This window comes from Lolium perenne, chromosome 2, assembly GCF_019359855.2.
Source record: "Lolium perenne isolate Kyuss_39 chromosome 2, Kyuss_2.0, whole genome shotgun sequence".
Lineage (NCBI taxonomy): Eukaryota > Viridiplantae > Streptophyta > Magnoliopsida > Poales > Poaceae > Lolium > Lolium perenne.
This window is the reverse complement of record NC_067245.2, coordinates 331,831,036-331,842,195: the sequence shown is the minus strand read 5'-3', so window position 1 is coordinate 331,842,195 and position 11,160 is coordinate 331,831,036. Positions and strand designations below refer to the sequence as shown.

The 11,160-nt window shown below is 42.0% G+C and overlaps 1 long non-coding RNA gene across 1 annotated transcript; it reads right to left on the bottom strand.

Moving 5' to 3' along the window:
* Positions 1-2,655: 2,655 nt before the first annotated feature.
* On the bottom strand, positions 2,656-4,637 carry LOC127323385 (uncharacterized). The gene is made up of 5 exons (XR_011751181.1): positions 4,313-4,637; positions 4,128-4,224; positions 3,886-3,962; positions 2,926-3,001; positions 2,656-2,763 (listed from the first exon to the last, which is right to left on the bottom strand). It is a non-coding gene; the product is annotated as an uncharacterized lncRNA (long non-coding RNA).
* Positions 4,638-11,160: the final 6,523 nt, after the last annotated feature.

The following is an 11,160-nucleotide window of genomic DNA, read 5'->3' as shown; positions in this document are numbered from 1 at the left end:
CGTGGCTGGCCTAAAAATAACTAGTCAAGAAACTGAGGGCTTGATCCCTGACGACTGCAAAAAGTGCAAGTCCACGGAGGAACAAGGTCAGATCTTTGACATACTTTGGTGAAAACCAAAGACATGATGTTATCATCCCTACATGTGCACGACTAAATCGGCATCCAACCTTCAATAGCTGCTGTTGGAGATACGTGAGACTTCATAAAAGGTTGATCCATCTTTGACTTCGAGTCTCCGGTCTAAGTTGGGGACATCGTCCAATATGCATGTTTGAAGTGGATGAGACGATAGAGTAAGAATTTTTGAACTTTTCAATAAAGTGGAGAGATAAGAATTTAGAAGCTTTGAAGAAATAAGAGGAGTAGATGCTATGCTTCCGACTAAAGAAAGAATTTGTTTCGTAAATAGTTTTTCCCAAGTACTTGTTTCCTAACTAACGTCCATGCTAACTAAGGTCTCCTACAGTCAGGATAGCTCTGATACCAGCTCTGTGGGGACCCCGGACTAGTTGTCCGAAATTCCCTGTTATGTATACAGTTCACGATCCCATGATCAGTGCGTCGTGAACACATAACCGAACTGATATCAAATTACACCATCCATTACAAAGCGGAATAAGAAAATTACAACATGGTCACATGACCAATACTTACATAATAGCCGCGAAGGGCTTAACTAAACATCAGAGTAGCATCATCACTTCAGCAGCGCAGTACCCAAGTCATCTGCCATAACCCTACGAACAACCGATCGGGAAGACGTTCCTAGCTCGCATAGACGTCGCCAACTCCTTCTTCATCCGTCGTGTTCCTCCAAGTCTGGCCAAGTAAATAGCCAGGGACAAAGCCGTGAGTACATTTGGAATTGTACTCGCAAACCATCAAGAAAGGTACTTTGCAGGAGTGCATGATAACAAGTGCTAATCTACGATGACAAGAGGGAAGAGCTAATTTCACTAGTGGAAATAGCAAGGGGAAGAGAATCAGTTTCTCTTGTGGATATAGCATGTGGAAGAGACATAGTTTCTCTCGTGGATATAGCATGCACAAGAGCGTCAGTTTCTCTTGTGGATATAGCATGCCGCCATCTCAATTGATGGGGACGCTTAGGAAGTTCTATGACATGTCTATATCTTTATTGGAGATGAGGTAGCATAAGTCCATCTCAGTTGGTGGAAATGCTAGAGGATTCCTATGACATACCTACATCTTTATTGAAGAAGATACTTCAAAGATACTTATGACATCTCTATATCTTTGTTAACGAAGGGTTCCTCTTCAAGAAACATTTAGGAAAGAGTTCCCCACTTAGCCTCCATTTTTCCACGACCATCTCCATATGGTCAACACACGCCCCTTTTTCCGTACCCTTCCGGTGCATCCAACACAACACTTTCTTTGCAAAGCATTTATCAAAACAAAACTCAAGCCCCGGTAAAGGTAGACCTTTGCAACCCGTCCATGACCGCGGACGCGGCTATTCGAATAGATTTGACTCTGCAGAGTTTGCACACTTTCCCCACAACTATCCGGATACCTATCGTGTGGGCATCATCCCCACATAACAACATATGCCACGACGGATACCCGGACATAACCTTTCGCCCATCTCCACTGGCACGAGTCCTTCCCTGTGGGCTTACCCCTTCCCGGCACCCCGGCAGCATACCTCCTTTTGAGCGTATCTCCGGCGCCATGACAGAAGACCCTCGATGTCGTCCGGCTATAGACAACTACAGTGTATTGCCTCCTCCAGAGCGCAACCCGGCGTCGGAGGTCGTCATGACCCTCCCTAGAAAGTTGTGAAGGGTGCTCCTGCCAGCTTCAACAAACTACGGGCTAAGCCCCGTGCCCATATTGGGGTAGAGTGTTTGCGCGATAAAAGTTGGGCTGGTGTACACTTATACGCAGTGCTCCTTTTTAGAAAACATTTCTTTTTCCCCCACAACACCTCGGTTGTCAACCAACCTCCATACACCTCTTTTCCAAACATCTTTATCAAGATCCTTTGCTTTCATAAACCATACACTTGGATTAACTCACCCAAGGTTTTCATAAACATTTACAACAAGGTAAACCTTGAGGGGTTCCCAACCTATAGTTTCATGAGAAGGAACTAATACAACACCATGGCCGAGATGCGGGTCATCACGCCATGAGGGGTATTTGTGAGTGGCTCAAAGAGGATTATACTTGCTTAAGGTAAGCATGTATGATGACAACATAGGATGGACCCAACTTTCAGATTTGTGGTACTACTATACAACTTGGATGGTGAAGGTGCACTATCCAACCAACATTCACAAGGGTACACGGCATAGTCCTCTTAAGTTGAGAATTACACCAAGATCATGACATTGACACCTCTAAATTACAAAAGTGGTGGGTGTGGTGTATGTTACTATCTTGAGAGGGAAGATGCTCAAGTTGAGCATACAAGATGACCAAGTGGAATAGCACGGCCATAATACCATGCATCCCATAACACAAGAACAATAGGGGAGTATCACCACTAGGGAGTACCCCATTTGCAATCACCCAAAGATGACATAAATAGAGAGAATAACACACATAGAATTAAGGTGCTTTGGACATCAACAAATGACATCCAACTAGACACCGAATCAGAGGTCAAAAGATGGCTTGCCTTGGCTTATTTGTCCCTGTACTTCATCAACTCCATCAATATAAGAATCCCAACAACATATATAAATAAAATCCTCGTCCGATTCCACTTCTTCTTCTCCAGAATTGTTCGCATCTATCGCCGGAAAATATAAAAGGAACACAATCAATCACATTGCTCCAAACATAACAAGCATGCAACATTCAACAATCAATAGCTAACCACTTTACTAAGGGATAACATACAAAAGACTTATAGGTACTACAAAGCAACTAAAAGAGAACCCAATCTATTTACCTAGTGAAGGTATGAGAGTGCCATGACTTAGCAATTGCCTCTCTCGGTTATCACCATGGTATAAACCAAACATCCCCTGGTAGATAACATCATAAAGAGGACAAGAGCATTAGTTTGACATCAAATACATTCACAAAACATTTTCTAACATTTTTGTAAAAGTAGAAAACAGTTTTCCTAACTTAGTTTGCTCACATAACACAACATCCAAAATAGGAAGCAAACCATATTCCACATCATTTGAGAACTTAAGCAAAACAAAAGAGCTAATGTTAGATTGCAGAGGTTTTATTTTGTAAGCATAAAACAAGGGTTGCCCATCTCTACTAAAAAGAGTTGGTCAAGGGTTTTAAATAAACCGAAAAGTTTTGCTTCAACAATGCATGACACACATATACCTTACTAACAGCAACAAATATGTATGAACGGAGACTAATAATATTTTTCCTATATAGCCAGTACTAATACAAGACTAACCCAATTGGAATCACCCAAAAACATTAAACATACAATTTTAGGAATTTCCTTGAATCTGACTGTCCAGAAAACAAGATCTGTAAGCCATAAATCGTAGAAAAATCCTAAAAATATGAGGCCACTTGCATCTGAAAGGTAATTAAACAGAGATGCAAACACAATTGGATTTGGGTTCAAATTATTTCCGAAACTCTCACAAATGGATTGACAAGTTTACTGCATATTTTCACCATTTGCTTTAACTATGGAGTTGCAGAATAGATAAAGGTTTGAAACTTGTTGGAGATGATTAAGAAAACATTCAGCAATCCTACAGAAGTGGAACCACTCAATTAGGTTCAAAAATGGATTTTTGATGAATTAAAAGCTAACAGCCATGTCTGCAGAACACACAGAATAAGTTTAATTCACCACAAATCGTACACAACTCATAAAAATATGAGGTCAGCTGTATCTGAAAGGTATTGACAAGGTGGTTCTTACCCAACTGGTTTCATTCAAAAATTCGTTTCCAAGCTCCTGGTTTAATTCGACAAAGTCAGATCTGACCAGATCTTGATCTGTGAACCATTTCAATTTCATTAGGTCATTTGAAGTGAAACCAATGCCAAAATGAAGGTACTGGAGAGGGCTTTCACCCACCATTGAGTTTGCTCAAAAAGGTTTTGTAAAAAGGAAGAAATCTAACAAACAGTGATTCTGCATGTTTACAGAACTTTATTTACCGTGCAAAATCCGTAACGTATTTGAGGATGAGACCAACGCCAAGTTGTAGATCTTTTCAATACCTATCTGTGGAACTTTGAATCACTCGATTTGGATCTGCACACAACATTTGGCGGATTTTACAAGTTCATACCAGAATCTGAAACAGCAAGATACAGAAATTACTGCAGGGATTTGGACGAACTTTGCTCAAGAACTTCAGATCTGAGGATTGCTCAACCTCCTCCATGCTTGGACCAACATGCACCTGCATCAAGATCCAATCTTAGCAATGGAGGAAGAAGAAAAGGAGAGGAAACCAGCTAGGGTTGGGGGAGAAGAGAGTGAGAGAGATGCTCTCATGGTGAGGATGAGCTTGAGGAAGAAGGGGAGCTTCATCTTGGCTGGTTTTCATGGCCATGGCCGGCCATCGAGCTTAGGAGGAGCAGCAGCTCGTGGGGAGAGGTAGGAGGAGAGTGTGAGGGAGTGGAGAGAAGAAAAATGAGGCCAAAGGTGGAGGTGGTGGCCGGCCAAGCTCTTTAAATAGAGGGAGGATGGTGGCTGCCTCCTTCTTTGATTGGCTATGGTGGGTGGCTGCCCATTTAGTGATTGGGTTAGGTGGGAGGCATGGCTTGTATAAGAAGGAAAAGAGGAGGTAGTGCTGGCCGAAATTGGCATGCACACAAAAATTGGCCGGCTCCATTCTTGTCATGAGCAAGTGAGAAATGTGAGAGAGATGCACAACATTCATGTGAACAAATCAAGGCATGATGTTGAGGAGGTAATGTCCATGAGTGATTTGGATGATGATAAGTATATGAGTAGATACATATAGATAAAAATAAGTGTGAGGTGATATGTACTCCAAGGATAATTGTTACCACTATGGTTGGGACAAACATAAGATGAAAAATGGACCCAAGGGTATATTTGATGATTAGAAGTTTTTATTTGAATTTAATTTTGGAAGGATTGAGATTGGCCACATGCAACAATGCATGAGCATGTCAAGGTAGATGGGATGGTGATTGTGGTTTGGGCAATGGTAGAGCAAGGTTAAGAGAGATGGAGAGTGAAGTATCCATATACTCACAAGGATGAATATGGTGACATAAATCATCAATTCATGAGGTCAATGTGATAATAGAAAAGAATAGAGGATTGAGATGGGTATGATGAAATATAAGTTGCTCCACAAATTAGAGGTCAATAGGGAGTGATTTGAAAGTATCAAATGATCATCTACATGATCAAGAATTGGAGGATGAGGGGATACAATGTGGTAGATCAGAGAGATACACAAGATGTGCAAGATTTGTCATTTGAAATAGAACTTATTTGAAAAGTATTTGAAACACCTCAATTGTCTAGGGACAATTGGGAATGAATTCAAGTGGAATGGAATTTGAAAATGTTGAGAGAACTAGTGGAACATAGGAGTTCAAAATATTCTACTTACTCTCTCAAGTATAGTAGTGTTTTTCCCAATTTAAAAATAAACAAGAGAAAACAAGAATTGGCACAAGTACCATGAACAAGCCTTTTTGTTAAAGGAAAGAAAAATAGAAAGTAATGTTTTAGAAATCAGTACTTGGTAGAAATGGGATGAAAACAAAACCCATTTCAGTTCCTTGTTTTCTTTGAAGAGAAATCTTGGAAAGTTTTAATAAAACTAGAAGTAGTTTTGTGATCAAAACTAGAGAAGGAAAACTGTAGGATTTTTGAGGAGGGAAACTAATTTTAGGGAGGATTGTTCTCAAGGGTAGATGGTGGCTACAAAATGTATCCATCATTCCCACTCTTGGTTTTGTGAAGATTAAACTTGAATAAAAACAAGAGGTAAAAGTGAAGGAAGTGATCTAGAGTTGAATCATTGGATAGGGTATAAGATCAAGTTGAATATATGTGATGCAAGGGTAGAATGAGACACGCAGGATGTGGAAATTGTAGAGGGAGATGCACAGATGAGATCCATGCATTGAGATCACCAAGTTGTGAATTAAGGATGATTGAGCTATCTTGTACCACAAAGAGAAAAATCAAGATGGCACACCCATGTTGTCATCAGGAGAGAGGTTTGATGTAGTAAGAAGGAAAACAATTCTTCCTAAGCCACACATGTGTTTTATTTGGTGAGTTGCTTGTTTAACCACTAGGGGTGTTGTTCTTTGAGGTAACTCAAGACAAAACTCATCAAGAAATCAAGGCAATTCATCTGCCAACAGATCAAAGCAATTCATATTGACAGACAGATCAAGGCAATTCATCTAATTAGTCTTGAGTAAAAGTTTTTGTTCCCCCTGATTTTTGCATTAAGGACAATTAATCAAGGTTGCAAAAGTTGGGGTGTTACAGAAACCTACACAAAGGCTCTTGAATCAATGAAGGATCCCATTGTATTTGAAAAGCTTGCTAGTTCCCCTACTTCTTTTACTAGTGAGCATGCTAAGCTTGTTGAGGAACATGTTCGTTTACTGGAGGAACTCTCTTTGCATGTTGAGACCAATGCATATCTTGAATCCTTGGTGACTAAATATGGTCTCGACTATCATCCTAATGAATCTTCTTGTGAGCAAGCATCTATTCTTGAGGAAAATGTTAGGTTAACAAAGGAACTTGCAAAGTTCACCACCGCCAAGAACAAGATGGGATTGGATGACCTCTTGAGTAAGCAAAGGTCAAACAATCAAAAGTTTGGACTTGGATATGTTCCCAAGTCTCACAAGAAGAAGAACTACAACAAGGAGAAACCCGCTCAAGATAAGAACAAGAAGGTCACTAATGATGGCAAAGCCTCAAAGGGCAAAGCCACTAGTGGTGACCGCACGGGGCCAAACTATCACTATGCTTTATTTGTTGATTATTATGGTGATGTTTATGCTAACTATGTTGGCCCTCGTAATGGCTATGCCTATAGAGAGTACTCAATTTGGGTACCAAAAGATATTGTTGCCATTGCACAGGAACCCATTAATCGATGGGTTCCTAAATTCTCTACTTGATTTTGTAGGGGTATTCCTCCGGTGGTCCAAAATGGGTGTTTGATAGTGGATGCACCAATCATATGACCGGAGGAAGAGGTGTGCTTGATCAATTCATTGAGGATATCAACAAGAAGTCAAGCATCACCTTTGGTGACAACTCAAAGGGAAAGGTACTTGGGTATGGCAAGGTGGCAATCTCTAAGGACTTGTGCCTTGAGACGGTCATGCTTGTTGAATCCCTTGGCTATAATTTACTTTCTATATATCATCTCGCCGATGCCGGTTACAATTCATATTTTACTAAGTATTATGTGAAAGTCTTTAGGAGTGACAATCTCAAATTGGTCCTTGTTGGATTTGTGGAGAACAACCTTTACGTGGTTGACCTCTCGAAAGAGAGCCCATCTCTCTCCACATGTCTAATGGCGGCCAAACATGATGAAGGTTGGTTGTAGCATCGCCGCCTTGGTCATGTCAACATGAGAAATCTTAAACAACTCCTAAAGGGTGAGCATATTGTTGGACTAACCGGCATTTCTTTTGAGAAAGATCGTGTATGCAGTGCATGTGTAGCCGGAAAACAACTCAAGAAGAAACATCCTATCAAGAGTATCGTCACCACATCTAGGCCTTTGGAGCTCCTTCATTTGGATCTCTTTGGGCCATCACATTATGATACTCTTGGTGGGAGCAAGTACGGACTTGTCATTTTTGATGATTACTCAAGATACTCTTGGGTCTTTCTCCTTAAATCTAAGTATGAGACCCATAGAGAGTTCATCACCTTCGCCAAGAAAGCTCAACGTACGTATGAATCCGAGATCAAGGCGATTAGGACCGACAATGGCACCGAGTTCAAGAACTACACCATGCAAGAGTTCGTTGATGATGAGGGCATCAAGCATGAGTTTTCGGCGCCATACACCCCTCAACAAAATGGTGTTGTTGAAAGGAAGAACCAGACTATCATTGAGATGGCAAGAACCATGTTGAGTGAATTCAACTCCCCCCACAACTTTTGGGGAGAAGCCATCTCAACGGCCGTCCACTACTCCAACCGGCTCTTCCTCCGCCCCCTCCATAACAAAACTCCATACGAGCTTCTTACAGGTAACAAGCCTAATGTCATGTACATTCGTGTCTTTGGATGTAAATGTCTTGTTAAGAACAACAAAGGGAAACTCGGTAAATTTGAAACTAGAACCATTGAGGGCATATTTGTTGGATATGCGGAGAACTCTCATGCCTATAGATACTACAACCGGTCCACTGGGACTATTGAAGTATCTTGTGACGTGGTGTTCTTGGAGGATAATGGCTCCCAAGTGGAGCAAGTTGTTCCATGTGTTGCAGGTAATGATGATGATCCATCTAGTGCCATCAAGCATATGGGCATTGGACACATTCGGCCCATGGAAATTCATAATGATGATCAAGATGATGGAATAGAAGTATCAAGCTCACCTCAAGTTGAGCCTAGCTCAACTCAAGTTGAGCCATCAAGTGCAACTCACGATTTATCCTCTACTCAAGATGAGTCACTTTCCGAAGAACAAGAAGAAAGACCTCAACCCACTGAGCAAGACCATGATGATGATCAAGAAACATCCTCAACTCATGTTCAAGCTCAAGTTGTCCCTCATGATCAAGTACTAGCAAGAGATGAATTCATTGATCATGAAGGAACCATTCAGAAGATCAAGGCCGCTACAAGGGCAAGTGACATGAAAGTAGATCAAGTCCTTGGTAGCATCTCAAGAGGAGTGGTAACTCGTAGACACCATGCATTACTTATCACTTATTGTCAACACCATGCTTTCGTGTCTAGTTTTGAACCACTCAAGGTACATGAAGCCTTGGTTGATCCGGATTGGGTAATTGCCATGCAAGAAGAATTGGAGTGTTTCACTCGTAATGAAGTATGGTCTCTAGTTGAGAGACCCAAGGATCATCGCATCAATGTTATTGGGACCAAATGGGTATTCAAGAACAAGCAAGATGAGAATGGCATTGTCATACGAAACAAAGCAAGGTTAGTGGCGCAAGGGTTTGCCCAAATAGAAGGTATGGATTTTGAGGATACCTTTGCGCCGGTAGCCCGTCTTGAAGCTATTCGTCTTTTGCTTGCATTTGCATATTTCCACAATTTCAAACTATTTCAAATGGATGTGAAAAGTGCATTTTTGAATGGTCCTCTAAAAGAAACCGCATATGTGGCTCAACCCCCGGGTTTCGAAGACCCATACCGACCCAACCACGTGTATTTACTTTATAAGGCACTCTACGGTCTCAAGCAAGCTCCACGTGCTTGGTATGAGTTCCTTAGGGATTTCTTACTACATGATGGGTTTTGCATGGGTACGGTCGATTCCACCCTTTTCACCAAGCGGGTTAAAGGGGGTGGCTTATTTATATGTCAAATATATGTTGATGATATTATCTTTGGTGGAACTAACCCCAATCATAACAAAGCTTTTGAGCTATTGATGACTAGGAAATTTGAGATGTCCATGATGGGAGAGTTGAAGTTCTTCCTAGGCTTCCAAGTGAGGCAACTTGCAAAAGGCACCTTCATCTCTCAAGAAAAGTATGTGAAGGACATGCTCAAGAAATTCAACATGACCAATGCAAGCCCAATGAAGACACCCATGCCCGTAAAGGGGCAACTTGGCTCATGTGACGGTGAGAAGGATGTGGACATAAAGCTATACCGCTCCATGATAGGATCCTTGCTCTACCTTTGTGCCTCTAGGCCGGATATCATGCTAAGTGTAGGGATGTGTGCTCGTTTTCAATCCGCTCCCAAGGAGAGCCATTTAATGGCGGTCAAACAGATTCTAAGATATCTTGTTCTCACTCCTACTCTCGGGCTATGGTATCCAAAGGGGTCAACCTTTGAACTCATTGGCTATTCGGGTTCCGATTGGGCCGGTGATAAGGTTGACCGGAAGTCTACTGATACGTCCAATTTGCATCACTATTTTGTATCATAATTTGCTGTTATTCATTGATATATTTCATATTTGGATACAATACTTATGTTATTTCATCTATTTTGCATGTTTCATCATTATTGGAGGATCAAGCACCGGAGCCAGGATTCTGCTGGAAAAAGCACCGCTAGAACGCAATATTTCGGAATATCAACTGTGGAAGGAAATTATACCAAAAATCCTATTTTTCCAGATGACGAAGGAAGCCAGAAGGAGGAGCTGAGAAGGCCCAAGGTGGGGCCAGACCACAGGCCGGCGCGGCCCATGGCCTGGCCGCGCCACCATGTGGTGTGGGGGCCCCACAGCCCCTTTCGCCTCCTTTTCTTCGCGAAACCCTTCGTCCCGAAGACCGAAGCCACAGAGGGTACCTCACGAAGAGTTACAGCCGCCTCTGCGGGGCGGAGAACACGAGAGAGAAAAAAGCTCTCCGGCGGGCAGGAATCCGCCGGGGAAATTCCCTCCCGGAGGGGGAAATCGACGCCATCGTCACTGTCATCGAGCTGGACATCATCTCCATCACCATCATCATCATCTCCACCATCATCACCGCCGTCTCCACCGCTGGACACCGTCACCGCCGTAGCAATTTGGGTTTGATCTTGATTGTTTGATAGGGGAAACTCTCCCGGCATCGATTTCTACTTGTTGTTGATGCTATTGAGTGAAACCATTGAACCAAGTTTATGTTCAGATTGTTATTCATCATCATATCACCTCTGATCATGTTCCATATGATGTCTTGTGAGTAGTCCATTTAGGTCTTGAGGACATGGGTGAAGTCTAACTGTTAGTAGTGAACTATGGTTGAGTAATATTCAATGGTATGATATTTAAGTTGTGGTGTTATTCTTCTAGTGGTGTCGTGTGAACGTCGACTACACGACACTTCACCTTTATGGGCCTAGGGGAATGCATCTTGTACTCGTTTGCCAATTGCGGGGTTGCCGGAGTGACAGAAACCTAAACCCCCGTTGGTATATCGATGCAGGAGGGATAGCAGGATCTCAGAGTTTAAGGCTGTGGTTAGATTTATTCTTAATTACTTTCTTGTAGTTGCGGATGCTTGCAAGGGGTAT